The 27,846-nt window shown below is 42.4% G+C and overlaps 19 non-coding genes across 19 annotated transcripts; 18 read left to right on the top strand and 1 right to left on the bottom strand.

Annotated features, from left to right (window-relative positions):
• Positions 1–6,219: 6,219 nt before the first annotated feature.
• LOC134063300 (U5 spliceosomal RNA) lies at positions 6,220–6,335 on the top strand. The gene has a single exon (XR_009936062.1). It is a non-coding gene; the product is annotated as a U5 spliceosomal RNA (small nuclear RNA).
• A 571-nt stretch (positions 6,336–6,906) lies between these two features.
• Positions 6,907–7,022, top strand: LOC134063301 (U5 spliceosomal RNA). Its single transcript, XR_009936064.1, has one exon. It is a non-coding gene; the product is annotated as a U5 spliceosomal RNA (small nuclear RNA).
• Positions 7,023–7,593: 571 nt separating this feature from the next.
• On the top strand, positions 7,594–7,709 carry LOC134063302 (U5 spliceosomal RNA). Its single transcript, XR_009936065.1, has one exon. It is a non-coding gene; the product is annotated as a U5 spliceosomal RNA (small nuclear RNA).
• A 577-nt stretch (positions 7,710–8,286) lies between these two features.
• Positions 8,287–8,402, top strand: LOC134063304 (U5 spliceosomal RNA). The gene has a single exon (XR_009936067.1). It is a non-coding gene; the product is annotated as a U5 spliceosomal RNA (small nuclear RNA).
• An 895-nt stretch (positions 8,403–9,297) lies between these two features.
• On the top strand, positions 9,298–9,413 carry LOC134063303 (U5 spliceosomal RNA). Its single transcript, XR_009936066.1, has one exon. It is a non-coding gene; the product is annotated as a U5 spliceosomal RNA (small nuclear RNA).
• Positions 9,414–20,977: 11,564 nt separating this feature from the next.
• Positions 20,978–21,091, bottom strand: LOC134062923 (U5 spliceosomal RNA). The gene has a single exon (XR_009935702.1). It is a non-coding gene; the product is annotated as a U5 spliceosomal RNA (small nuclear RNA).
• A 1,091-nt stretch (positions 21,092–22,182) lies between these two features.
• LOC134063327 (U5 spliceosomal RNA) lies at positions 22,183–22,298 on the top strand. Its single transcript, XR_009936089.1, has one exon. It is a non-coding gene; the product is annotated as a U5 spliceosomal RNA (small nuclear RNA).
• Positions 22,299–22,635: 337 nt separating this feature from the next.
• On the top strand, positions 22,636–22,751 carry LOC134062784 (U5 spliceosomal RNA). Its single transcript, XR_009935569.1, has one exon. It is a non-coding gene; the product is annotated as a U5 spliceosomal RNA (small nuclear RNA).
• Positions 22,752–23,088: 337 nt separating this feature from the next.
• On the top strand, positions 23,089–23,204 carry LOC134062917 (U5 spliceosomal RNA). The gene has a single exon (XR_009935696.1). It is a non-coding gene; the product is annotated as a U5 spliceosomal RNA (small nuclear RNA).
• A 337-nt stretch (positions 23,205–23,541) lies between these two features.
• On the top strand, positions 23,542–23,657 carry LOC134063328 (U5 spliceosomal RNA). Its single transcript, XR_009936090.1, has one exon. It is a non-coding gene; the product is annotated as a U5 spliceosomal RNA (small nuclear RNA).
• A 337-nt stretch (positions 23,658–23,994) lies between these two features.
• Positions 23,995–24,109, top strand: LOC134062914 (U5 spliceosomal RNA). The gene has a single exon (XR_009935693.1). It is a non-coding gene; the product is annotated as a U5 spliceosomal RNA (small nuclear RNA).
• Positions 24,110–24,446: 337 nt separating this feature from the next.
• Positions 24,447–24,561, top strand: LOC134062896 (U5 spliceosomal RNA). Its single transcript, XR_009935676.1, has one exon. It is a non-coding gene; the product is annotated as a U5 spliceosomal RNA (small nuclear RNA).
• A 338-nt stretch (positions 24,562–24,899) lies between these two features.
• LOC134063329 (U5 spliceosomal RNA) lies at positions 24,900–25,015 on the top strand. Its single transcript, XR_009936091.1, has one exon. It is a non-coding gene; the product is annotated as a U5 spliceosomal RNA (small nuclear RNA).
• Positions 25,016–25,352: 337 nt separating this feature from the next.
• Positions 25,353–25,468, top strand: LOC134062899 (U5 spliceosomal RNA). The gene has a single exon (XR_009935679.1). It is a non-coding gene; the product is annotated as a U5 spliceosomal RNA (small nuclear RNA).
• A 338-nt stretch (positions 25,469–25,806) lies between these two features.
• Positions 25,807–25,920, top strand: LOC134062911 (U5 spliceosomal RNA). The gene has a single exon (XR_009935690.1). It is a non-coding gene; the product is annotated as a U5 spliceosomal RNA (small nuclear RNA).
• A 337-nt stretch (positions 25,921–26,257) lies between these two features.
• On the top strand, positions 26,258–26,373 carry LOC134062785 (U5 spliceosomal RNA). Its single transcript, XR_009935570.1, has one exon. It is a non-coding gene; the product is annotated as a U5 spliceosomal RNA (small nuclear RNA).
• A 337-nt stretch (positions 26,374–26,710) lies between these two features.
• Positions 26,711–26,826, top strand: LOC134062848 (U5 spliceosomal RNA). The gene has a single exon (XR_009935631.1). It is a non-coding gene; the product is annotated as a U5 spliceosomal RNA (small nuclear RNA).
• Positions 26,827–27,163: 337 nt separating this feature from the next.
• LOC134062786 (U5 spliceosomal RNA) lies at positions 27,164–27,279 on the top strand. Its single transcript, XR_009935571.1, has one exon. It is a non-coding gene; the product is annotated as a U5 spliceosomal RNA (small nuclear RNA).
• Positions 27,280–27,616: 337 nt separating this feature from the next.
• Positions 27,617–27,732, top strand: LOC134062859 (U5 spliceosomal RNA). The gene has a single exon (XR_009935642.1). It is a non-coding gene; the product is annotated as a U5 spliceosomal RNA (small nuclear RNA).
• Positions 27,733–27,846: the final 114 nt, after the last annotated feature.

A 27,846-nucleotide genomic window follows, 5' to 3' on the forward strand; every position in this document is an offset into this window, starting at 1 on the left:
CTCGTCGCGTCGGGAATATTTGGTGTGAATTGGGCTTTATCCAACTTTTTCCCCAGCTTCTCCCGGAAGGCGCTACAGGTCCATACGAACTGAACTCACATATTTAATATCTAACTATCCGTGTCACTGATGAGCAAAACACACAAAGACACTCACTCACTCACTCCCCCACTCACTCTCACACACACACACACACACACACACAGGTTGTGTTTTGACTTTGAGCCCCCAACGCTGCCTGGAAGGCGCTTAGGCATGGGTTAAGGTTAGGGTTAAGGTTAGGTTAAGGTTAGGTTAAGGTTAGGGTTAAGGTTAGGTTAAGGTTAGGTTAAGGTTAGGGTTAAGGTTAGGAGTAGGATTAAGTGCTTTTAAGTCAAAAGTGGCAGCGCTGCCTGGAAGACAACTCAGAAAACAACTCTTTAAAGTAGCTTGTCTTTGATGAAGCTACCACATGACCACTCATATTTGTATAATCACTTCCAAGTATAACCCAGACATGGCAAAACAGCTAAAAACTGTTCAAAACTAAATTAGGCCTAGCCTACTGTAGAGCTGGTAAATACACAGGCCTATAGAGAACATGGATGTTAGACATTGGGTGTAAATAGTATTGTTGATTATTACACTATTTACACCCGGGTGTAAATAGTAATGTTGATTATTACACTATTTACACGTACCCGGGTGTAAATAGTAATGTTGATTATTACACTATTTACACCCGGGTGTAAATAGTAATGTTGATTATTTGCACCCGGGTGTAAATAGTAATGTTCATTATTTACACCCGGGTGCAAATAGTCTCTGCCTTTTTTATGAGTTGTGATCAGGTGAGGTGGAAAGGTCAAGCTTCAGAAAGAAAAAGTCCTACATATCAGCCATTTACTTAAACCAGTTCTGACTATCACAACTCTTAAGCCAGGTAGAGCAGCTAATTGGTGAGATCACCTGTGATAACTTAACAGGTAGAACCAATAGCCTACATGCTTGGACTTTTACTCTCTGAAGCTGGACTTTTCCACCTCTGGTCATGATCATATTTAATATAGCCTAGGCCTAGTTTTAACCATAGGCCTAAGACAAGTCTTTTAAGGATATTGTATTAGTGTAAAATTAATATATTCGTTTTATCCTGTCGTCCAGACCTTGCAAAGTGCCTATCCTTGGAACCACTATGAATTGAAGTCTGTTAACAGGATGCTGCTGTTAGAGGTCACGTAATGCAATTGCGCTTTTTTTTTTTTTTTTTTTGCGTCGTTGCATAACCAGTCAGGCACGTGGCTATTTAATTCAGCCCACCGTTTGGGTTACCTGTTGAAGTCGGGCTACCTAGGGGACTATCTATCAGTAAAGGATTACAGTTCCAGAAAAGGACAGGATAACCAACGCTATAACCAAGGTAAGACCACCATTCATTTTATTTCAATCACTGTGTTACAATGTAACATTGCTGGTTTAAAGAGTTAGCTTGTAACATAGGGTTTGCCCTCAATCTCCAGATGCTCGGTAGCTGTTATATGTAGCCTAGTACAAACTGAGTTTGTAAGTTGTTATCTTATCAAATGAGATTTGGCCATAACAACTATTCTGCGATGTAGTCGCCGTTTGCGTTGAGTTTTGGTGAAACTGCATGGACCAAGTAGCTACTTTCAATATGTGCAAATCTGCCATTAACAGGTCAGCAGAGATGCTATGGCTAACTTAGCTCAGTCAGCTCTCAATAAACGTGAAAGTCTTTGGACACGGATGGTGTGTAAGCTATGTAAGCATATAACAATTAATTGACAATTAATCGCTTGCCATATACAAATAAGCAATGTCCGCTTTTACAACTCATTTTACTCCATATGTTAGCTTAGCTAAGGTCTGCCTTTTCCGTTAGCACTTGCTTAAGCGTTCTGTTAGCATCTCTGAAAAAGTAGCCTATTTGCCAGCCAGACTAAAGGCTGGAAACAAGCATTAATTTACATGTTTATTGGCGTTATTCAATTAACAGACCGTTTTTTTTTCCAAAGCAAAGTACTAAAACGAGGAATAGGCTACACTTTCCAAGCTGTAGCTCAGCATGTGGCTCACTCTTGGGTTGCGGGACTTTCATCGGGTGAAAATGGTCTTGACATTGACATCTTAAGTAAACGACCATGCCACATGGATTAGCACACTCTATTCTGGAAACTGTCCGACTTTGGTAGGACAGAGACTGGTCAGATCTGGTCAGGTCAGGGAGTCATGAACATGAATTGTTCTGTAAACTAGGCTACTGGGTGAGTGGTGGAAGACAGTCCGTCTGGACTCTAAGTTTTTCGTCCCCTAGTGAACAGTGCCACCTGTCGGTCGTACGACAGCAGTCATCACCATTTATAACTCTTTTTTACCCTGCCTGCTTAGGGCCAGAGAAGTTTTAAAACGGGCTATGGTTGAGGGTAAAATCACTCTCCTCGGACATGCGTACTTCCTTATTTGCATTTCAGTTACATTTATTTGAGCTTATTTTAAAATAATGTGAATTAATTAGCCAGATTGGCCATGCCTACTAAAATGCATAAATAATCAAATACTTTAATGTAGGCTACCAAAACTGCTAATTAAAGTGTCCATGCCTTATATTAAAATGAATTAATACTGTATGTTTCTGTAATAATGCCTCATATCAGCAATTTAAACCATTTCAAAAGTTGCCATTTAGACATTGACAACGAAGCATGTTGATCAATCCTAGCCTGGCCTTATGGGCCTAATATCTCTGTTCATTTTCGTTTCGATGAGATACTAGTCTGGCATCTGACAATACGCTAATGTTTCCCTCGGCCTTAAAGGTCCTTGTTTCATCATTAATGTTGTAAATGGCTGTTGTAGAAAGAAATGACTGATCTTTAATGCAATATCTACATTGTCCATTATAAGCAACCATTCATCCAATGTTTCAAAGGCACATTCTGTTTGATCTCATCTGAAAACACAATAAGGTCATCTGGAAACTGCTGCCCTGATTTAAAACCAAACAAACAAACAAACAAACAACAACAAAAAAAAACAATGCAACTGAGCTGAACTGGTATTCTGTCTATAATTGAGTGGAATGGACATTTTAAGTGACCCCAATATTTTGAGTAAAAGTAAAAGTAACCCATAAGCGTATCACTTAAGTAAACGGCCAAGGAAATCATCCCCGGTGCCACAATTCTGTGCCTGTGGAGAGGATGAGGCGGTAGAACTGCTCTCCAGATTGTACACCAAATATGATGCAGTTTAAGCTCTATGGCGCCGCCTCTTTTTGCTGTAGAAATAATAATAATAATAATAATAATAATAATAATACAAATAAAATAAAATCAAATCAAATCAAATCAAATCAAATCAAATCAAATCAAATACAATTAAAAAAAAACAGTGAGTCATCCACAATAGCATGGTATAAATACACTTGCATTTATGGATTAGCATGCATTGACCCCAGCCATCATTGTCAATTGTCAAATTCTTCCAAACCCCACAGTGAGGCCCCATGACACAGTCATAGTTCTAGACAGGACAGATAACAGGTAAAGAAAAAATTGACTTCAAACAAAGAGCCACTTATTCACTCTTTAGTCCATATGATCCATAGTTGATCCATGAGTCTGTAGTTATATGATGTTATGAGGAGGCCGGAGGCTCAGCATTTAAACAAACTGCTTTGTTATCTAGGGCAGTGTTTCCCAACCTTTTTTCCTTGAAGGCTTGCCTGTGTCTTAAGTGTGGAGTTATACTTGTTAGACCAAGCGTAAGCGTATGCGCCCGCGTGCGACCTGTTGTGTCCTTTGTACAGACTCGCTGCAGCATTACGCACCCTACTGGAGGTCTTCACTTGGGGGAGACTATAGTAGCCTAATATCAGATGTGGATGTGGCCATGTGCCACTGTTTACTCTTATGATTGCCCCCCAGCTTTGATGTCCATAATACATCTTGCAGTCACTTTTTTTGCCATGATCGCTTGATCGCCCCCTACTTTCTTGTCAGTATTGCATGACGTGCACGACCGACGCACCAAACGAGTCCCGCAAAATACGCGAGGCAGCCATGATGCGAACACGAACGCGTTGTCTGCAGCAAGTGTAAAGCCGCCTTAAGATTCACTGCTGCATGGTGCTATGCCGCCTGAAAGACTTCTGTATATGAGTTGAGACTTGACGTGGGATTCTAAGGTAGCCACTGCTCACATTCAAATTGTTAAACCATGCTGGAAAAGAGCCTACGCCTGTCATACGCCTGCTTTATGTCGTATGCAGCATGTCTCATAAATGAACTGAGGCCCATGCTTTCGAAGCCTGAACATGGCTGCCTTTAATTTTTCACTGCTGGTTCAGTTTATTGGCTCAGAATGAAGAGCTGCAACATGATAGCAGCTACACCACACTCCATCAACACACTCTGAAACCTTAAAGTTTAACAAAAGTGCTATTAATGTTCAAATTTTCATTTAATTCAGCTCATTCCATGCTACATCTTAAGCCTAACTTACACTGACAGACTTTGACAAGATTTGGGAAAGATTCTTGAAAGATTGCAGTCTTTTGAGTAAAGCTTGAATGAGGGGCAGTTAAAAGACAATCTTTCAAGAATCTTTCCCAAATCTTGTCAAATTCTGTCAGTGTCACACTGGCCCATTTCTACTTAGTTGCTTTACAGTTTTGTGGCAAATGATAGAAGCAACACCTGCAAACATAAAAAAAAAACAGTTGAAAGTATGTGTGTACAACCAAGGTGGGCCTAAATGCATTGTTTCCTGACTGCCAATGTGGATTCTTGTTTATAGTTGTGGCTATTGGTTATGGTTATTGTTATGTAGCAGACACCTTATCAGTTTGTAAAGGTTAGGCAAAGTAGTAAGTAATGTCAGGAATCTCTGCTTTATCTTTGTAATCATTAGCCTAGCCTACCCAATCACATTAATCAAAGTGTTTGTCCATTGCGATGCTAGAGTTGGAACCGTTACTCAATTGTAAGAGGCCATACTCTGTTCACGAAGTGAAACAGTGAGTCTGGAAACCAGTAGAGATCAGTCCAGCCTAAACTATATGCTCTACTGGAGCAGAGAATGGGATGATTGTGTTGAATCTCACAATGTGCTTGATGGCCTACAGTGTTGAAAAGGGGATACTGCTCCAAAAATGCTTTGCTTCCTACTGTAAATTGCTCTTTGAAGTAGATGTAGGGCCATGCCGTTGGTGAGCCGGCAGGCTGTCGTGTGCAGCTGCGTGCAGTTTGTCTGTTTGTTTATATGTTTTTTTAGTCTGGATATATGGGAGTCAACGTGTGGTGTTACATCTGTCTTGAAGCTGCTGTGACACTGTAATTTCCTGTTAAAGGATTAATAAAAGGATCTAATCTAATCTAATCTAGACACCAAGTCCCACCAGCCAGACAATTCTAGAGCATTTCTGTCACATATCACGTTATGGTAACTCGCACGTTTCAATCAGATAACAGTTCAAGAGTCAATCCTACCGGGTGCCAGCGGGGTCAGGTGTAGGCCAACACGTTCGACTGCTCACACTAGAAAACTGAAGACTCGCCCCAGCTCAGAGCGGTGTTGGGCTAGTTTCTCTCTCTGCCTCCCCTGTTGGCAGTAGTAGTAGTTAGCACTCTTCTTTGTCTGCAACTGAGAAGACGTTTTATCCTAATTTCGTTTTGCCTTCATTGTGTGCTTATTTACTAACTTGAGTAGGCTATTTGTTGGTTGAAAGAAACTTGAGTTGAGTCTTGCAAGCATTTGGTAGGCCCTCTGTCTGTAATGATTGGATTGCTATACAAGCTGTGTAACATGCACAAATTTGTTTGCACAATGTGCATTTTTCGTTTTACGTTATGTTTAACTGAGTTATAAGTGACACATAGACGTGGGACCTTCTGATAAATTAAGTTATTGTTATTTATGCCAGTAAGCCATACAGTTTGATTTTTATGACTTTTTTGTAACATGAGTGGGCCATTGAGAGCTAGAGGAAGTGGGGTGAGTTCCCAGAATGCATTGCAGAAATGTATACAATTGTGTGTTAAAAACCTTGTTATGTGATCAATTTGCCGTGATATCTCGTATGAAATGCATATATATATATTGAGCTTTTCGTGTGATTATAAGTAATAGTAATCGATTTGGAGCCTCATTTAAGGTAGTCGTCATCGTGAAATGCACGTTCATTCATAGGGAGCTCCGATGGCCCATTGAAACGATAGTACACTCTGGGTTCTCTTCAGATCGTATAAATCTTTCGCCTTTTACTAAAGATTTCCGTGGAGAGGACCATTATGAGTTTTAACTAATTTTTTGATGCCCTGCCACCGTGCGGGGCTTCCTCTTCATGTAAAAAATAAAAAATTCGAAATGAAGTGATGGTGACATTTTAAGCAACAGTTAATAGATAGATATTTTAAAAGCGGTGAGCATTCAACACGGAAGTTGGAAAAGCAGTAACATCATGTACCCAGCATGCTTCGCGTAGTTAAAGAAGCCATAACATGACAGTTCACGAGGCAGAATAGTGTCCGGCCACAATGTGTCAAGTATCGCATATTAAAACAAATGTATTATGTATGTTTCCTTCGCTTATCATAGCAGTGGTAGTAGTTGCATTATTTCCATTGCCTACGCTAGGATGTGTAGGTGATTTTCAGAAATTACTCTCATGCAGAAAGTAAAAAGCTGTGAAATTGTAACACATATTGTTTATTGTGTAAATACAAACGATTGCTAAACAATGTAATCTGATCAATCTGTCGTGATATTTCTTATGAAACACATATGCACATGGAGCTTTAACTCAATAGTTACTAGTAATTGATGCGAAACCTGATATTAGGTAGTCGTCATCGTGAAATGCACGTTCATTCATAGGCAGCTTCGATAGCCCATTGATATAACAGTACACTCTGGGTTCTCTTCAGATCGTATAAATCTTTCGCCTTTTACTAAAGATTTCCGTGGAGAGGACCATTATGAGTTTTAACTAATTTTTTGATGCCCTGCCACCGTGCGGGGCTTCCTCTTCATGTAAAAAATAAAAAATTCGAAATGAAGTGATGGTGACATTTAAAGCAACAGTTAATAGATAGATATTTTAAAAGCGGTGAGCATTCAACACGGAAGTTGGAAAAGCAGTAACATCATGTACCCAGCATGCTTCGCGTAGTTAAAGAAGCCATAACATGACAGTTCACGAGGCAGAATAGTGTCCGGCCACAATGTGTCAAGTATCGCATATTAAAACAAATGTATTATGTATGTTTCCTTCGCTTATCATAGCAGTGGTAGTAGTTGCATTATTTCCATTGCCTACGCTAGGATGTGTAGGTGATTTTCAGAAAATACTCTCATGCAGAAAGTAAAAAGCTGTGAAATTGTAACACATATTGTTTATTGTGTAAATACAAACGATTGCTAAACAATGTAATCTGATCAATCTGTCGTGATATTTCTTATGAAACACATATGCACATGGAGCTTTAACTCAATAGTTACTAGTAATTGATGCGAAACCTGATATTAGGTAGTCGTCATCGTGAAATGCACGTTCATTCATAGGCAGCTTCGATAGCCCATTGATATAACAGTACACTCTGGGTTCTCTTCAGATCGTATAAATCTTTCGCCTTTTACTAAAGATTTCCGTGGAGAGGACCATTATGAGTTTTAACTAATTTTTTGATGCCCTGCCACCGTGCGGGGCTTCCTCTTCATGTAAAAAATAAAAAATTCGAAATGAAGTGATGGTGACATTTAAAGCAACAGTTAATAGATAGATATTTTAAAAGCGGTGAGCATTCAACACGGAAGTTGGAAAAGCAGTAACATCATGTACCCAGCATGCTTCGCGTAGTTAAAGAAGCCATAACATGACAGTTCACGAGGCAGAATAGTGTCCGGCCACAATGTGTCAAGTATCGCATATTAAAACAAATGTATTATGTATGTTTCCTTCGCTTATCATAGCAGTGGTAGTAGTTGCATTATTTCCATTGCCTACGCTAGGATGTGTAGGTGATTTTCAGAAATTACTCTCATGCAGAAAGTAAAAAGCTGTGAAATTGTAACACATATTGTTTATTGTGTAAATACAAACGATTGCTAAACAATGTAATCTGATCAATCTGTCGTGATATTTCTTATGAAACACATATGCACATGGAGCTTTAACTCAATAGTTACTAGTAATTGATGCGAAACCTGATATTAGGTAGGCCTAGTCGTCATCGTGAAATGCACGTTCATTCATAGGAAGCTCCGATGGCCCATTGATCTGGCAGTACACTCTGGGTTCTCTTCAGATCGTATAAATCTTTCGCCTTTTACTAAAGATTTCCGTGGAGAGGACCATTATGAGTTTAAACTAATTTTTTGATGCCCTGCCTTCGAGTGGGGCTTCCTATCCTTATTAAAAAGAAGAATAGCCTGTTGCAAACTGTTGAGCGTGAATTTCATAACATTGGCAGCAGTATTGATTGTAATTGATTATCAAAGAAGTAGTTGTGCTGATTTAACACTTTTCTCTGATTGCGTCGGGCTTTGTCAGGTTGCATAGCTTCTCGCAGCGTCAGTGGTTGTAGGCAAAGCGTATCCCTCTGATCGGGACACGACATGTCATTCGTGTCGTGTGTGTAGGCTACACGTTTCACGACACCCATGTAGATAGATGGTTCATGATCAAGTCCTAGCTTAGGCCTACTTTGCAACATGGCAATTTCGTAATATAGGCCTACTAGTCTAATTAATAAATTGATTGATTGTCGGGTCTAATGTTCCTCTTGAGTACATCGTAAAACTGCATAGAGTCTATTTTTTGAAACTACTGTCTGTCTACACGCGCAACACGGAAGTTGCGAAAACAGCAACATTACCCAGCACGCTTCGCGTAGTTAAAGAAGCCTTGACAAGACAGCACAGAACAGAATGGCTCAGATCACAATGTAGATCTATTAAGTATTCCATGTTAAAACAAAGGCCGAGTGATTATAGCAATAGCAGTGGTGATAGTTGTATTATTTGCATTGACTGCATTAGGATATTCTCATGCAGAAAGTAGAAAGCTGTGGAATTGTAAAAAATAGCATTTCCATTGAGTACAAACGATTGTTAAAAAAAACTTTATCTGATCAATCTGGCGTGATATTTCGTATGAAATACATATGCACATGGAGCGTTTAACTTATTAGTCGTTAGGATAGGGATCGATGTGAAGCCTGCATTAGGTATAGTAGCCGTCATTGTGAAACGCACGTTCATTCACTGGTACCTCAGATGACTCGGTAGTTAGGCAGTACACTCTGGGTTCTCTTCAGATCGTATAAATCTTTCGCCTTTTACTAAAGATTTCCGTGGAGAGGACCATTATGAGTTTTAACTAATTTTTTGATGCCCTGCCACCGTGCGGGGCTTCCTCTTCATGTAAAAAAAAAAAAAAAAATTAAGGTATCTTCGTGCAGGGCTTCCTATTTATGTGATATAATAACTATGGTAAGTTTCTCGAAGTATGTCAACTGGGATAATGAAAACATCTCCTCAGAATTCATGGTGCTCAGTTAGTAACATTTTTAGCTGTGTGTCAGGCTTTGCAATGTTGCATGTTCTTTCTAGTAGCGTTGGTCATAGCAGCAAAGTCCTTTTAAGGCATAATTATAAGTGTCTCTGATTGCAGGTAGTGGACGAGAGCATCAATGAGACCATCAAGCTATTTAGAACATTGAGCTAAACTACCAATGCGGTAGCCTATCTTTTGCATGCTAAACTACCAGCTACTCTATATTAAATGAAGCTTAACTACATAAAAACTACCTAAGACAATATGTAGCAAGCTAAGTCACATACCTTTCACACAAGTAGCTTGCTACATCAGAAGCTAGCTACTGTGTAATTTACAAAACAATTAATGAACATACATCAATATAGTGACCTTCATGACCTTCGTGACCTAGCCATTACCTGACCTCGCCATTACCTCGGTGTACACATGTGGGCTATAACATACAGTATGTTCAGTTCAAAAACAATATCCAAAATCAATTTGAGAAAAACAGGTTCCGCTTTGCAGGATAACACTATCTGTAACACTATATTCTAAGTACCTCATTGTTGGGTTTTTTTTTTTTTTTGCCTGTATAAGCTTCACCTCTTGATTATATGTGACCTTCCACGGCGAAATCAGTCACAATGTCCACATTTTCAAAATCAAAGTTATTACGTTTTCAGGAAGGGGCATAATCAACCTTCAAAATGATACCTATATCTAATGAATTGAACGTCATATTACTGAAATATAAACATTCAAAGGAGTTGAGTTCATCCTGTCATGCCAATAGAAAAACGGAGAAATCTGCCTCTGAAGTTAACCGTCGGCTGAACACTCACGAACGCTTTGTAAGGTCGCCGCTATTACACGTTTTACGGTACTTGTATCAACGACATAGCACGCGGATGGCTTGGTGGTTGTCAATGAGTGCGTTTACCGTAAATATTGGAATAGAGGGGCAAAAAAACGAGACGCCTCTAACTTCCTGCTTCCTCTAACTTTCTCACCTCAACAAACTCACGTTTTTAGACTTCAAAAGGTCAGTTTTTCGGCGAAATGTATTCACGGCCGTACAGTGTAGACCTCCCACTGTTTCAAAACACTTACAAAAAAAAATCCACGATTTTAGCACAAGTGACATAAATGGCCATTTTTCTCAGAAACGCCTGTTGCGACAAGCGACTGGTTTTGCCGTGGAACGTCACATATATGGATATCATTTTGTTATGGCTTTGTTGACTGTTTTAGCATGCATTTTGTGGAACAATGTTTGATGTAAAACAATACAAATCCAGGGACATTTTGTTTCATAGGATTGGAACAGGGTCGGAAATTAGCGGAAATTATCTGTAGATTTCAGATACAAAGTAGGCCTAATGATTTGCAATTGCAATTACAGTAAATGGCTGCTGCGTAGGGCTGAACGATTATGGAAAATAATCTAATTGCGATTTTTTTTGCCAATATTGCGATTGCGATGCGATATGGCATTATTGGGGGCCAAGCAGCGAAGCTGCGAGGCAACCCATAGTGTTGCTCTGTTTTCTTATTATTATTGGGGGCCAAGCAGCGAAGCTGCGAAGGCACCCATTGTGTTTCTATGTTTTCTTATTATTATTATTGGGGGCCAAGCAGCGAAGCTGCGAGGCAACCCATAGTGATTGTACGTATTCTTATTATTATTATTATTATTATTATTATTACACATTGCCCATTTCCCAGCCAACCATACACTCCAGAGTTCTGAAATTTGGCACACTCATTCAACTTCAAATTTGCCCGAATCTATCAAATTTACAGACAACAAACCCCAAAACTCCAGCGCCACCAACAGGTCAGGCTGAATTTTTCTAAAAGTTACCCAGGTCTCATATTTTGTCCATTTCTTACCAAACTTGTCACACATGACCTTCAGACAAGGCCACTCAAGACTTATCACTTTGTTAATAAATATTCAAAAGCGTTTGCCTGTCACAGCCAATCGAAGTTTAAAACGCAGCAAAAAACAGCATGTGAACCTATATCTCTATGTAACCAAAGAACCATACAGTAAAAAGTTGGGAAATTTGGTACACGTATTCTCCCTTAGCCAATGACCACTTACCCCAATTTTCAGACCCCAGAGCCCAAAACTCCAGCGCCACCAACAGGTCAAAATTCATCAATTTTTCAACAACATTAATGCAAATAACTCTAAAATGCTTAGACCTATCAAGCTGAAACTTGCTCAGTGTATTAAGGCAAAAGGTATGGCCCCACCCACCAATTAACAAGACTTTTCCATTAACGCTGTAGCGCCACCAACAGACCAAGATCAGAACTTTCAAAAAGTTTCACAGGTCACAAATTTCATCCGATTCTCACCAAAATTTGCACACACTATCTTCAGACCATGCCTCCTTATTGAATTGCTTTTTGGAAGAATTGACAAAATTATTAGCCCTTAACAGCTAATCAAAATCGGCGGCGAAGCCGCCACACAGACATTAAACTTAAATCTCTATGGAAGCCATAGAACCATACAGTTTAACGTTTTGAAATTCAACACACGTATTCCTCTATGGCCAATGGCCACTTTCCCCAATTTACAGACTCTTAACCTCAAACCTCTAGCGCCACCAACAGGTCAAAATTCATCAACTTCTCAACAACATTAATGCATATAACTCTAAAATGCTTAGACCTATCAAGCTGAAACTTGCTCAGTGTATTAACGCAAAAGTTATAGCCCCACCCACCAATTAACAAGACTTTTCAACAAACGCTGTAGCGCCACCAATAGACCAAGGTCAAAACTTTCAAAAAGTTTCACAGGTCACACATTTCATCCGATTCTCACCAAAATTTGCACACACCATCTTCAGACCATGACTTATAATTGTATAGCTTTATGGAACAATTGACGGAAGTTCTCGCCAGTAACAGCCAATCCAAATTGGCGGCGAAGCCGCCACACAGGAAGTGAACCTATATCTCTGCAAGGCTTTCACACATCAAGACCAAACTTAGAACATGGGCTCAGAACCCAATTAAGAGAAGCCTCAACAACTTTGGTGCCCTTTGACAACTGTGGGGGCGCTATAGTAACAGGAAGTAGGCTCATATCTCCGCAATGCTTTCACGTATCCAAACCAAACTTGGTATATGGACTTGGGACCCCACCCTGAGGACGCACAATACATTTGGTGTACTCTGACCACTAGGGGCGCTATAATTAGCAAAACTTTCTCGTATCAACACCAAACTTGGTACATGGACTTGTGAATACATCCTGAGGACCTACACTAAATTTGGTGACGTTTGACCACTAGGGGCGCTATAATAAACAACACTTTCACCTATCAAAACCAAACTTGGTAAGTGGACTTAGGAACACATCCTAAGGACACACACACACCAAAAAAAAATTAGAAAATAATTTTGGCTATTTTCTTCACATCCACTCTCTCTCGTTCCCAAACTCCTCTATGGTGGTCATGGGGGGGGGGGGGTTCCATTTGCACACTCTCACTCTCCCATGTCATGTCTTTTGACCACTAGGGGGGCGCTATAATCACAGGAAGTCAGCTCATTTTTCAGTAATGCTTTCATCTCTCGCTCTCTCAAACCCAGACACAAGCACACACACCCTCCTCTATGGTGGTCGTGGGGGGGGGGGGTCCATTTGCACACGCCCACTCTCCCATGTCATGTCTTTGGACCACTAGGGGGGCGCTAGAATCACAGGAAGTCAGCTCATTTTTCATTAATGCTTTCATCTCTCTCGCTCTCTTACCCAGACACAAGCACACACACCCTCCTCTATGGTGGTCGTGGGGGGGGGGGTGTTCCATTTGCACACGCCCGCTCTCCCATGTCATGTCTTTTGACCACTAAGGGGGCACTATAATCACAGGAAGTCAGCTCATTTTTCAGTAATGCTTTCATCTCTCTCTCTCTCTCTCTCAAGCCCAGACAAAAGCAAGCAAATACTCCTCTATGGTGGTCACAGGGGGAGGGGCGGAGGGGGGGTTGCCTTTCCATATTTCCAAAGCTTGGCCCCCACATTGCTGCTCGCAGCTTTAATTATAAACTATTATACCTCTGCCATTGGAGTCAATGGCAGCCCATAGAACCGACTGGTGAAAAGTTGTGAAATTTGGCACACTGATTGGGGATAGTCCAATAATTAATTTCACCAAGTTTCATGTCGGCACCTCATATGCTCTAGCGCCACCAACAGGTCAAAGTTGGATATGCGTTCACGCACGTAACTTTTGAACCCTTGGGCCAATTTTCAAAAACCAGGTATCTTTGGAATCCTTGGACCATGCCGAGTTAAACGCACCATGTGACGTCATTTTCCGCCATGATGGATTTCCCGCCATTTTGGATTTCATCAAAAACACTTAAAAGATAATATCGGTCACAACTTTTGTCCGATCGACACCAAACTTGACACAGAGTATCCTCAGAGCATGCCCTATTCAGCTCGTGCTTTGTTTCTTCGGAACTTCAAACGTTGGCCCGTAACAGCCAATCGAAATTCACGGCGAAGCCGCCAAAGAGGAAGTGGGCTCATATTTCAGCAACCCTTGTACGCATCAAAACCAAACTTGGTACATGGACTCAAGACCCCATCAGGAGAAGGCTCAAGAAATTTGGTGACCTTTGACCTCTAGGGGGCGCTGCAATTAGCAAAAAGACATTTTGGCCTGTAGCTGTTGATGTGTTTGGAATTAAAACTTGCTACTGGTGCCTGGTTATACTGTTGGAGGTCCTTAGGCTGACCCAGCTCAATTTGTGACATCATCATATTTGGTTCGGCCGCCATATTGGATTTAATCAAAACCCCTTAAACATTTCCAGAGGTCACAAAATGTATCTGATCTGCACGAAACTTCACACAGATGATCTTCAGCCCGAGTCTAATATAGGCCTTGATTTTCGAAACGATGTCTTAAACCGTTCGCCCGCAACAGCCAATTGAAATGGGCAGTGAAGCCGCCGAACAGGAAGTGAGCTCGCATCTCAGCCAATCTTGGGTTGTTTGACATCAAAATTCTTGTGACTGCTTAAAACTACATGCCTGACGTAACAGCATCGAGTTACCGTGGCAACTCTGGCCTTTTTGTCCTGCCTGCTTGGCCCCCACATTGCTGCTTGCAGCTATATTTATAGACTATAATTCTTCTGCCATTGAAGTCAATGGCAGCCCATAGAGCCGACTGGTGAAAAGTTGTGAAATTTGGCACACCTATTCGGGTCACAACTCTAAGCACTTTCACCAATTTACAGACTCCAGACCTCAAACCTCTAGCGCCACCAACAGGTCAAAATGCATCAATTTGTCAACAACATTAATGCAAATATCTCTGAAATGTTTTGACCTATCAAGCTGAAACTTGCTCAGTGTATTAAGGCAAAAGGTATGGCCCCACCCACCAATTAACAAGACTTTTCCATTAACGCTGTAGCGCCACCAACAGACCAAGATCAGAACTTTCAAAAAGTTTCACAGGTCACAAATTTCATCCGATCCTCACCAAAATTTGTACACCCCATCTTCAGACCATGCCTTCTTCCTGAATTGCTTTTTGGAAGAATTGACAAAACAATTTGCGCGTAACAGCCAATCAAAATTGGCGGCGAAGCCGCCTCACAGACATTAAACCCATATCTCTATGGAAGCCTTAGAACCATACAGTAAAAACTTCTGAAATTTAATACACATATTTCTCTATGGCCAATGACCACTTTCCCCAATTTACAGACTCTTAACCTTAAACCTCTAGCGCCACCAACAGGTCAAAATTCATCAATTTCTCAACAACATTAATGCAAATAACTCTAAAATGCTTAGACCTATCAAGCTGAAACTTGCTCAGTGTATTAACGCAAAAGGTATAGCCCCACCCACCAATTAACAAGACTTTTTCACAAACGCTGTAGCGCCACCAGCAGGACAAGGTCAAAAACGGTTAAAAAGTTTCACAGGTCACAAATTTCATCCGATTCTCACCAAAATTTGCACACACCATCTTTAGACCATGATTTATTATTGCCTTGCTTTATGGAACAATTGACGGGAAGTGCTCGCCTGTAACAGCCAATCCAAATTGGCGACGAAGCCGCCACACAGGAAGTGAACCTATATCTCTGCAAGGCTTTCACATATCAAGACCAAACTTAGAACATGGGCTCAGAACCCAATTAAGAGAAGCCTCAACAACTTTGGTGCCCTTTGACCACTGTGGGGGCGCTATAGTAACAGGAAGTAGGCTCATATCTCAGCAATGCTTTCACGTATCGAAACCAAACTTGGTATATGGACTTGGGACCCCACCCTGAGGACGCACAATACATTTGGTGTACTCTGACCACTAGGGGCGCTATAATTAGCAAAACTTTCTCGCATCAACACCAAACTTGGTATGTGGACTTGTGAGCACATCCTGAGGACCTGCACTAAATTTGGTGACGTTTGACCACTAGGGGCGCTATAATTAGCAAAACTTTCTCGCATCAACACCAAACTTGGTACGTGGACTTGTGACTCCATCAGAAGGACACTCAAGAAATTGGGTGACGTTTGACCTCTAGGGGGCGCTGTAATTCAGAAACATGCCTTTTGGCCTTCAGGCCTTTACATACCTGATGTAACAGCATCGAGTTACAGTGGCAACTCTGGCCTTTTGACCTGCCTGCTTGGCCCCCACATTGCTGCTTGCAGCTATATTTTTTTAAGGTGTTTGTCTTGCTAATTTTCCAACAAAAACAAGCAGTAAATCATATAGTATGGGCAATAGGCTATATATTAGATTAAAAATAAACTCTTATTCCCTGGAAGTCATACCTCTGTTATGATGACAGGTGATGCATGAATTGATGGATGACATTTTTTTTTAGCTACTTCAATCACAATAGTAGGCCTATATTTTGAACTTTCAACCTTGTAGGCCTACATATCAGAACATAAAGTACTAGTAAGCCTGGTGTAAAAATATGTAAATATTAATAGCCTAAATCTTATTACGCAGTTTTTCAGATAATTCACTTTAATGAACGTGATATGTTCTGCATACAGAAATTCCTGATATTCATGGCTGCACAGTTCACTGCACTGACTATTCCAACTCCGTCTCTTTAGTTCAGCTGTCGGGTTGAAGCCTCAAAATATTGTAAACAAAGTAGCAAAGTTGGCTATCTTATCATAGTCTACTGGTTGGACGGGTCAGTTTCCCCACGTCTGTTTCAAGGTAGATAAATACTTTTTTCTCCTTGGGATAAGCCCTTTTGAGTCTTGAAGTTGGAAAACATCTGTATTGAGATGATCAGTCAATTTTAACGCAAGAGTTTTAGATGTCTGCAGCATGCTAATAATGATGCTAACCGGATTTCATATATAATTTAGCTAATCGTCTTCTATGCGTCATTGCTTTCACGATTGTGAATGTTTTATTTGGATTGAATGTGCATGTCGAGGGGCGGGTGTCCATTGAGCGCGCACGACAGAGAGAGAGAGAGAGGGAGAGAGGGGGAGAAAGCGGGCCAAGGAGAGGGGTTTGAATCTATACCGTTTGGTGAATTTGCACGCATAGTCTAGGCTACAATGAAAACTTGCGAAAGACATTCATGCTTTCACCCGAGCAGCGCAGGTGCACCAGTGCAACCTAGAATTTGTTTCAGTCGCACTCTTAAAAATGTTGGTTCAATGGTTCTTTCGAGCAGCTTGCCGAGTTCACTCTCTGATAGACTGTTTCAAATATTTGCTACTTTACGCTCTCATGTCACGTGAACAGAGGGTAATCGCAGCCTTTGCGGTTAGAAAATTGCACTTCATCATATCGCGATATTATCGCAAATGCAATATATCGTTCAGCCCTTCTGCTGCGTTTTACCATTCATTTTTCAGTGGCTGGTAGGTTTCAAAGAGTTTTAAAAACCTACAAATGCGCCCCATTGATGGAAGCGCTGCGGAGGAAAAATTTAGTTTTCAAAGGTATGCTGATATGCATTTTAGAAAATCTTTGTTTTGTGTTCTGATCAGTGATTACTGTGCGTTCAGACCAAGACCGTCAAAAGCGTCAGAGTGCCGGAAATCATTCATTTTCTATGGAGAGTCGGCGTTAGGCTGGGATTATACTTGCCGTTAGACCAAGCGTAAGCGTATGCGCCCGTGTGCGACCTGCTGTGTCCTGTGTACAGACTCGCTGCAGCATTATGCACCCTACTGGAGGTCTTCACCAGGGGGAGACTAGTAGCCTAATATCAAATGTGGATGTGGCCATGTGCCATTGTTTACTCTCATGATTGCCCCCAGCTTTGATGTCGATAATGCATCTTGCAGTCACTTTCTTTTGGCAATGATCGCCCCCTACTTTCTTGTCAATATTGCATCTCGCGGACGCGTCGTGTTCGCTTGCGACGACGTGCACGACCGACGCACCAAACGACCGCAAAATACGCGAGGCAGCCATGATGCGAACACGAACGCGTTGTCTGTGGCAAGTCTAAACCTGCCTTTACCGGCGTCAAAAGCGTTCTGGGCGTGAGCGTGGCTTCATGAGCTTCACGGGCATCAAAAAAAAGTTGAGCCTCAGTTAACTTTATGGTAATGAGCTATGACACGGTTTGGTGTCAACTAGGCAAGGCAAGGCAAGGCAAGGCAGTTTTATTTGTATAGCGCATTTCTTACACCAGGCAGTTCAATGTGCTTTACAGAAAATTGAAAAAACAGTACAACAGCACAAATAATGAGGAGGCATAAATGCTTACCAGCAAATAATAAGAAACATTCAATAAAAGCATAAAAAAGTGCATGTCACCAATTAAAAGTGCTTCAATACAATCATATACTGAGAGGAAAATAAGTAAGTAAGAAAAATAAAACAATAAAAAAGATAAATAAAGTTACAGATGTACCATAAAAATCACACATAAAAATGTGGTTAAAAAGTAAAAGATTAAAAATTAAAATAAGATAAATGAATAAAATAAATAAGAATTTAACAGAATGCTTCACAGAAGAGCTTAGTCTTGAGTTTGGACTTAAAAATCAAGATTGAGGGTGCTTTTTTGATCTCTTCTGGTAGCTGATTCCAAAGTCTAGCAGTGTAAACACTAAAGGCTGACTCACCATACTTTGTCCTAACAACAGGTTGAACCAGAAGATTTTTATTTTGGGACCTCAGTGATCTGGTTGGGGCATATTGTTTGAACAGGTCAGATATATAGGTTGGTCCAATGCCATTTAGTGCTTTAAAAACAATAAGTAGGGCCTTAAAATCAATTCTATAACTAACAGGAAGCCAATGTAGTGACCTAAGGATAGGGGTAATATGCTCATTTCTTTTTGTTTTGGTCAACACCCTGGCAGCTGCATTTTGTATGGTTTGCAGCTGCTTTATAGTCTTCTTAGGGAGACCAGTTAAAAGAGCATTGCAATAATCTATCCTACTTGAGATAAAAGCATGGATAAGTTTTTCTAGATCACTGTTTGACATCAGGTTCCTTAATTTTGCAATGTTCTTCAAATGGTAAAAAGCTGATTTGGTGACTGATTTCACATGACTGTTAAAATTCAAATTATTATCAATGATGATGCCAAGGTTTCTCACTGCATCCTTCGCCTTCAGTCCTTTTTGCTCCAGTATGTTGGTAATCTTAGATCTTTGATCCTCACTCCCAAATATAATGACTTCTGTTTTATCGGTGTTCAGTTGGAGAAAGTTTTGTGACATCCAGTTGTTCACCTGGCCGATACACTGATAGAGAGAGTCCAGGGGCGCAAGATCATTGGGGGACAGAGAAAGGTAGATTTGAGTGTCATCTGCATAGCTATGATAACACATTGAGTTGTTCCTGACAATCTGGCCGAGTGGGAGCATGTAGAGATTGAACAATAATGGGCCTAGGATGGATCCCTGAGGGACACCACAAGTCAAGGATGCTGGTGCTGAGGAGCAGTTTCCTATAGCCACAAAGTAACTCCTGTCTTGTAGGTAGGATTTTAGCCAGTTCAAGACAACACCTGAAAGACCAACCCATTGTTCTAGTCGATGCAGTAGTATACAGTGGTCTACTGTATCAAATGCTGCACTGAGGTCCAGTAATACCAGGACAGATGCCTTGCCAGTATCAGTGCTTAGACGGATGTCATCCAACACTTTAACCAGGGCTGTTTCGGTGCTGTGATTAGCACGAAAACCAGATTGATAGGCATCAAACGACTTATTTGATGATAAAAAAGCAGTTAGTTGGTTAAAAACAATTTTTTCAATGATCTTCCCAATAAAAGGTAGATTTGATATTGGCCTGTAGTTGCTCAGTGCTGATGGATCCAGGTTTTTCTTTTTGAGCAGGGGCTTTACAACTGCTGTTTTCAGGGATCTAGGAAATGTGCCAGTTTGTAGTGATGTATTTACAATCTGAAGCACATCAGGTGCTATGAGGTGAAGGACTGATTTGAAAAAGCTAGTGGGCAAAATGTCCAACTAATCAGAATGTCAAACTCGCAGGATTGCTGCTTGTGGTTTCTCCGAATGTTTTACGTCATGGCTTTGACGCTTTCGGCGCCGAACTGGGTTGAGCGTCGAGCTATGAGCTTCACCAGCGACTTTGACGCTTTGAACACACTGTTAGGCAGCTTGTTCCATGAGTTTTGATTCCATTACATTTTAGGCTGAAGTTATACTTGCTTGCTGTTAGACCAAGCATAAGCATATACGCCCGTGTGCGACCTGCTGTGTCCTGTGTACAGATTCCCTGCAGCATTACGCACCCTACTGGAGGTCTTTACTAGGGGGAGACTATAGTAGCCTAACCCCGCATTCACACTGTCTCCGTCCGTCAACGGATCACATTCACTTTGCATGGGGCGGACTTGAAATGCATTGTGGGTCCGTCCGTCGCTTCAGCTCCGTTGCCTCCGTCAAGAAAGTTGAGAAATGTTCAACTTTTCAGGCAGCGACGGATCCGTCAGCCAATCAGATCACGTGTATGCAAATACACATACGGCAGATCCAACCTCCGTGATCCGTTGACAGACGGAGACAGTGTGTAAGCGGGGTTATATCAGAAGTGGATGTGGCCATGTGCCATTGTTTACTCTCATGATTGCAAGATGCATTATTGACATCAAAGCTGGGGGCAGTCACCTGTTTTGCCATTATCTCCCCCTACTTAAATGTTGCACCACCAATTTGCACCATCAGTTAGAACGCAACTGTGACACAACACATTGCACTTTCTTTTGTTGAGTATTATACATTACGAAAAAGGTTATCCCTTAATGCAGCCCATTAATATTGTCATGTCTGCTAAATATTTCTCGTTTTGTAAATATTCCTACTATCTCCACGCCATAATGCATTATGTGAATATAAAAATAATATTCACGAGACAAAACAGTGTTTCAGAGGAGGATTTTGGTGTTCGATTTTTTCTATTTCACCCCAGACACATTTATGCAAAGCAAAGATTCTAGAACAGAGCTCTGGAATTACTCCACGGAAATCTTTAGTAAAAGGTGAAAGATTTATACCATCTGAAGAGAACCCAGAGTGTACTGCCTGTACAGTGGGCCATCGGAGCTGCCTATAAATGAACGTGCTTTGGCGCAAAGCATACCGAAGGCCTCTGCAATTCCAATTCTGACCAGTAGGAGGAAGCATTTTACCAACAATAGCTGACCGGCTTGCTTGAACACATAAGCACACACACAAGGGGCAGAAAGCACCATTACATTTTTTCACAGTTGCTCAAACACTAAACCCCATTCTCTGAATCAAATTCTCAAATGCCTGAACACATTTATTGAATTATTCCCTTTTTTGGCAAAACCATAGACTACTTTCACCCACTTTCACCCATTTTACCAAACTCATTAACCCTTTTTGCAAAACTGTGAACACATTGTGCATTCTGATGCACTTCTTAATTATATTGATAACCAAACAACGCAGAAGTTGAACACAATTAGTGCACAGTTGTCTCCATTTGAACACTACCACTCAAAAACACTTCTGTCTAATGATGTGACAACCAATATAAGTCAGTTCAGAGTTGACAGAGACGCAGGGGACAACAAGTGTGTGTTACAGTAGAAGTGGGGTACAAGGAAGAGGAGGGTGCAGGTTGGAGGAAGAGGATGAAGAGAAAGACAGAGTCGCAAGAGTTGCAATACTGTAAATTATGATATTTGGGCAACAATCATTGACCGTGTTCTGGTTCATGGAATGCCTTTTACTAAAGATTTCCGTGGAAAGGACCACTATGAGTTGATATGAATTTTTTGACACCCCGCCTTACGGTGGGGCTCCTTGATCTGTGAAAAAGAAGCGTTTTCTCTTTGCTTGTGTGCCGACAGCGACGAACGAAAGGAGAGGAGCTCCCACGTTGGCGGCACGGTCTGCTGTTCGCCTGTGGTTTTACCTGGTGCTGTAAGCTTTTCTGGATTTTGAGGGAGGGGGAAAAACTAAACTTTTTCTTAGGCCCAGTTTGAAAATTACTAGACCATATGCGAATCACTTCACCTTTTGCACAAAGGTAAAAAAGTACTTAGAAGGTCCGTGCGTGGCGTCAAGGGTACTTGTAACCCTGATGGTGACCCGTGTCGCTGGCGGTGGCTACCTGAAGTCATGTTCTAGACCGGCAGAACACTCATGGTTCTCTTCATATCGTATAAATCTTTCGCCTTTTACTAAAGATTTCCGTGGAAAGGACCACTATGAGTTGATATGAATTTTTTGACGCCCCGCCTTACGGTGGGGCTCCTTGATCTGTGAAAAAGAAGCGCTTTCTCTTTGCTTGTGTGCCGACAGCGACGAACGAAAGGAGAGGAGCTCCCACGTTGGCGGCACGGTCTGCTGTTCGCCTGTGGTTTTACCTGGTGCTGTAAGCTTTTCTGGATTTTGAGGAGGGGGAAAAACTAAACTTTTTCTTAGGCCCAGTTTGAAAATTACTAGACCATATGCGAATCACTTCACCTTTTGCACAAAGGTAAAGCAGTACTTAGAAGGTCCGTGCGTGGCGTCAAGGGTACTTGTAACCCTGATGGTGACCCGTGTCGCTGGCGGTGGCTACCTGAAGTCATGTTCTAGACCGGCAGAACACTCATGGTTCTCTTCATATCGTATAAATCTTTCGCCTTTTACTAAAGATTTCCGTGGAAAGGACCACTATGAGTTGATATGAATTTTTTGACGCCCCGCCCTACGGTGGGGCTCCTTGATTTGTGAAAAAGAAGCGCTTTCTCTTTGCTTGTGTGCCGACAGCGACGAACGAAAGGGGAGGAGCTCCCACCTTGGCGGCACGGTCTGCTGTTCGCCTGTGGTTTTACCTGGTGCTGTAAGCTTTTCTGGATTTTGAGGAGGGGGAAAAACTAAACTTTTTCTTAGGCCCAGTTTGAAAATTACTAGACCATATGCGAATCACTTCACCTTTTGCACAAAGGTAAAGCAGTACTTAGAAGGTCCGTGCGTGGCGTCAAGGGTACTTGTAACCCTGATGGTGACCCGTGTCGCTGGCGGTGGCTACCTGAAGTCATGTTCTAGACCGGCAGAACACTCATGGTTCTCTTCATATCGTATAAATCTTTCGCCTTTTATTAAAGATTACCGTGGAAAGGACCACTATGAGTTGATATGAATTTTTTGACGCCCCGCCTTACGGTGGGGCTCCTTGATTTGTGAAAAAGAAGCGCTTTCTCTTTGCTTGTGTGCCGATAGCGACGAACGAAAGGGGAGGAGCTCCCACCTTGGCGGCACGGTCTGCTGTTCGCCTGTGGTTTTACCTGGTGCTGTAAGCTTTTCTGGATTTTGAGGAGGGGGAAAAGCTAAACTTTTTCTTAGGCCCAGTTTGAAAATGACTAGACCATATGCGTATCGCTTCACCTTTTGCACAAAGGTAAAGCAGTACTTTGAAGGTCCGTGCGTGGCGTTAAGGGTACTTGTAACCCTGATGGTGACCCGTGTCGCTGGCGGTGGCTACCTGAAGTCATGTTCTAGACCGGCAGAACACTCATGGTTCTCTTCATATCGTATAAATCTTTCGCCTTTTACTAAAGATTTCCGTGGAAAGGACCACTATGAGTTGATATGAATTTTTTGACGCCCCGCCTTACGGTGGGGCTCCTTGATCTGTGAAAAAGAAGCGCTTTCTCTTTGCTTGTGTGCCGACGGCGACGAACGAAAGGGGAGGAGCTCCGACCTTGGCGGCACGGTCTGCTGTTCGCCTGTGGTTTTACCTGGTGCTGTAAGCTTTTCTGGATTTTGAGGAGGGGGAAAAACTAAACTTTTTCTTAGGCCCAGTTTGAAAATGACTAGACCATATGCGTATCACTTCACCTTTTGCACAAAGGTAAAGCAGTACTTTGAAGGTCCGTGCGTGGCGTTAAGGGTACTTGTAACCCTGATGGTGACCCGTGTCGCTGGCGGTGGCTACCTGAAGTCATGTTCTAGACCGGCAGAACACTCACGGTTTCTTCATATCGTATAAATCTTTCGCCTTTTACTAAAGATTTCCGTGGAAAGGACCACTATGAGTTGATATGAATTTTTTGACGCCCCGCCTTACGGTGGGGCTCCTTGATTTGTGAAAAAGAAGCGCTTTCTCTTTGCTTGTGTGCCGATGGCGACGAACGAAAGGGGAGGAGCTCCCACCTTGGCGGCACGGTCTGCTGTTCGCCTGTGGTTTTACCTGGTGCTGTAAGCTTTTCTGGATTTTGAGGAGGGGGAAAAACTAAACTTTTTCTTAGACCCAGTTTGAAAATTACTAGACCATATACGTATCACTTCACCTTGTGCACAAAGGTAAAGCAGTACTTTGAAGGTCCGTGCGTGGCGTTAAGGGTACTTGTAACCCTGATGGTGACCCGTGTCGCTGGCGGTGGCTACCTGAAGTCATGTTCTAGACCGGCAGAACACTCATGGTTCTCTTCATATCGTATAAATCTTTCGCCTTTTACTAAAGATTTCCGTGGAAAGGACAACTATGAGTTGATATGAATTTTTTGACGCCCCGCCTTACGGTGGGGTTCCTTGATCTGTGAAAAAGAAGCGCTTTCTCTTTGCTTGTGTGCCGACAGCGACGAACGAAAGGAGAGGAGCTCCTACGTTGGCGGCACGGTCTGCTGTTCGCCTGTGGTTTTACCTGGTGCTGTAAGCTTTTCTGGATTTTGAGGAGGGGGAAAAACTAAACTTTTTCTTAGGCCCAGTTTGAAAATTACTAGACCATATGCGAATCACTTCACCTTTTGCACAAAGGTAAAGCAGTACTTAGAAGGTCCGTGCGTGGCGTCAAGGGTACTTGTAACCCTGATGGTGACCCGTGTCGCTGGCGGTGGCTACCTGAAGTCATGTTCTAGACCGGCAGAACACTCATGGTTCTCTTCATATCGTATAAATCTTTCGCCTTTTACTAAAGATTTCCGTGGAAAGGACCACTATGAGTTGATATGAATTTTTTGACGCCCCGCCTTACGGTGGGGCTCCTTGATTTGTGAAAAAGAAGCGCTTTCTCTTTGCTTGTGTGCTGATAGCGACGAACGAAAGGGGAGGAGCTCCCACCTTGCCGGCACGGTCTGCTGTTCGCCTGTGGTTTTACCTGGTGCTGTAAGCTTTTCTGGATTTTGAGGAGGGGGAAAAGCTAAACTTTTTCTTAGGCCCAGTTTGAAAATGACTAGACCATATGCGTATCGCTTCACCTTTTGCACAAAGGTAAAGCAGTACTTTGAAGGTCCGTGCGTGGCGTTAAGGGTACTTGTAACCCTGATGGTGACCCGTGTCGCTGGCGGTGGCTACCTGAAGTCATGTTCTAGACCGGCAGAACACTCATGGTTCTCTTCATATCGTATAAATCTTTCGCCTTTTACTAAAAATTTCCGTGGAAAGGACCACTATGAGTTGATATGAATTTTTTGACGCCCCGCCTTACGGTGGGGCTCCTTGATCTGTGAAAAAGAAGCGCTTTCTCTTTGCTTGTGTGCCGACGGCGACGAACGAAAGGGGAGGAGCTCCGACCTTGGCGGCACGGTCTGCTGTTCGCCTGTGGTTTTACCTGGTGCTGTAAGCTTTTCTGGATTTTGAGGAGGGGGAAAAACTAAACTTTTTCTTAGGCCCAGTTTGAAAATGACTAGACCATATGCGTATCACTTCACCTTTTGCACAAAGGTAAAGCAGTACTTTGAAGGTCCGTGCGTGGCGTTAAGGGTACTTGTAACCCTGATGGTGACCCGTGTCGCTGGCGGTGGCTACCTGAAGTCATGTTCTAGACCGGCAGAATACTCACGGTTTCTTCATATCGTATAAATCTTTCGCCTTTTACTAAAGATTTCCGTGGAAAGGACCACTATGAGTTGATATGAATTTTTTGACGCCCCGCCTTACGGTGGGGCTCCTTGATTTGTGAAAAAGAAGCGCTTTCTCTTTGCTTGTGTGCCGACGGCGACGAACGAAAGGAGAGGAGCTCCTACGTTGGCGGCACGGTCTGCTGTTCGCCTGTGGTTTTACCTGGTGCTGTAAGCTTTTCTGGATTTTGAGGAGGGGGAAAAACTAAACTTTTTCTTAGGCCCAGTTTGAAAATTACTAGACCATATGCGAATCACTTCACCTTTTGCACAAAGGTAAAGCAGTACTTAGAAGGTCCGTGCGTGGCGTCAAGGGTACTTGTAACCCTGATGGTGACCCGTGTCGCTGGCGGTGGCTACCTGAAGTCATGTTCTAGACCGGCAGAACACTCATGGTTCTCTTCATATCGTATAAATCTTTCGCCTTTTACTAAAGATTTCCGTGGAAAGGACCACTATGAGTTGATATGAATTTTTTGACGCCCCGCCCTACGGTGGGGCTCCTTGATTTGTGAAAAAGAAGCGCTTTCTCTTTGCTTGTGTGCCGACAGCGACGAACGAAAGGGGAGGAGCTCCCACGTTGGCGGCACGGTCTGCTGTTCGCCTGTGGTTTTACCTGGTGCTGTAAGCTTTTCTGGATTTTGAGGAGGGGGAAAAACTAAACTTTTTCTTAGGCCCAGTTTGAAAATTACTAGACCATATGCGAATCACTTCACCTTTTGCACAAAGGTAAAGCAGTACTTAGAAGGTCTGTGCGTGGCGTCAAGGGTACTTGTAACCCTGATGGTGACCCGTGTCGCTGGCGGTGGCTACCTGAAGTCATGTTCTAGACCGGAAGAACATTCATGGTTCTCTTCATATCGTATAAATCTTTCGCCTTTTACTAAAGATTTCCGTGGAAAGGACCACTATGAGTTGATATGAATTTTTTGACGCCCCGCCTTACGGTGGGGCTCCTTGATTTGTGAAAAAGAAGCGCTTTCTCTTTGCTTGTGTGCCGATAGCGACGAACGAAAGGAGAGGAGCTCCTACGTTGGCGGCACGGTCTGCTGTTCGCCTGTGGTTTTACCTGGTGCTGTAAGCTTTTCTGGATTTTGAGGAGGGGGAAAAACTAAACTTTTTCTTAGGCCCAGTTTGAAAATTACTAGACCATATGCGAATCACTTCACCTTTTGCACAAAGGTAAAGCAGTACTTAGAAGGTCCGTGCGTGGCGTCAAGGGTACTTGTAACCCTGATGGTGACCCGTGTCGCTGGCGGTGGCTACCTGAAGTCATGTTCTAGACCGGCAGAACACTCATGGTTCTCTTCATATCGTATAAATCTTTCGCCTTTTACTAAAGATTTCCGTGGAAAGGACCACTATGAGTTGATATGAATTTTTTGACGCCCCGCCCTACGGTGGGGCTCCTTGATTTGTGAAAAAGAAGCGCTTTCTCTTTGCTTGTGTGCCGACAGCGACGAACGAAAGGGGAGGAGCTCCCACGTTGGCGGCACGGTCTGCTGTTCGCCTGTGGTTTTACCTGGTGCTGTAAGCTTTTCTGGATTTTGAGGAGGGGGAAAAACTAAACTTTTTCTTAGGCCCAGTTTGAAAATTACTAGACCATATGCGAATCACTTCACCTTTTGCACAAAGGTAAAGCAGTACTTAGAAGGTCTGTGCGTGGCGTCAAGGGTACTTGTAACCCTGATGGTGACCCGTGTCGCTGGCGGTGGCTACCTGAAGTCATGTTCTAGACCGGAAGAACATTCATGGTTCTCTTCATATCGTATAAATCTTTCGCCTTTTACTAAAGATTTCCGTGGAAAGGACCACTATGAGTTGATATGAATTTTTTGACGCCCCGCATTACGGTGGGGCTCCTTGATTTGTGAAAAAGAAGCGCTTTCTCTTTGCTTGTGTGCCGATAGCGACGAACGAAAGGGGAGGAGCTCCCACGTTGGCGGCACGGTCTGCTGTTCGCCTGTGGTTTTAC

The sequence above is a fragment of the Sardina pilchardus genome, chromosome 17 (genome assembly GCF_963854185.1).
Source record: "Sardina pilchardus chromosome 17, fSarPil1.1, whole genome shotgun sequence".
NCBI lineage: Eukaryota > Metazoa > Chordata > Actinopteri > Clupeiformes > Clupeidae > Sardina > Sardina pilchardus.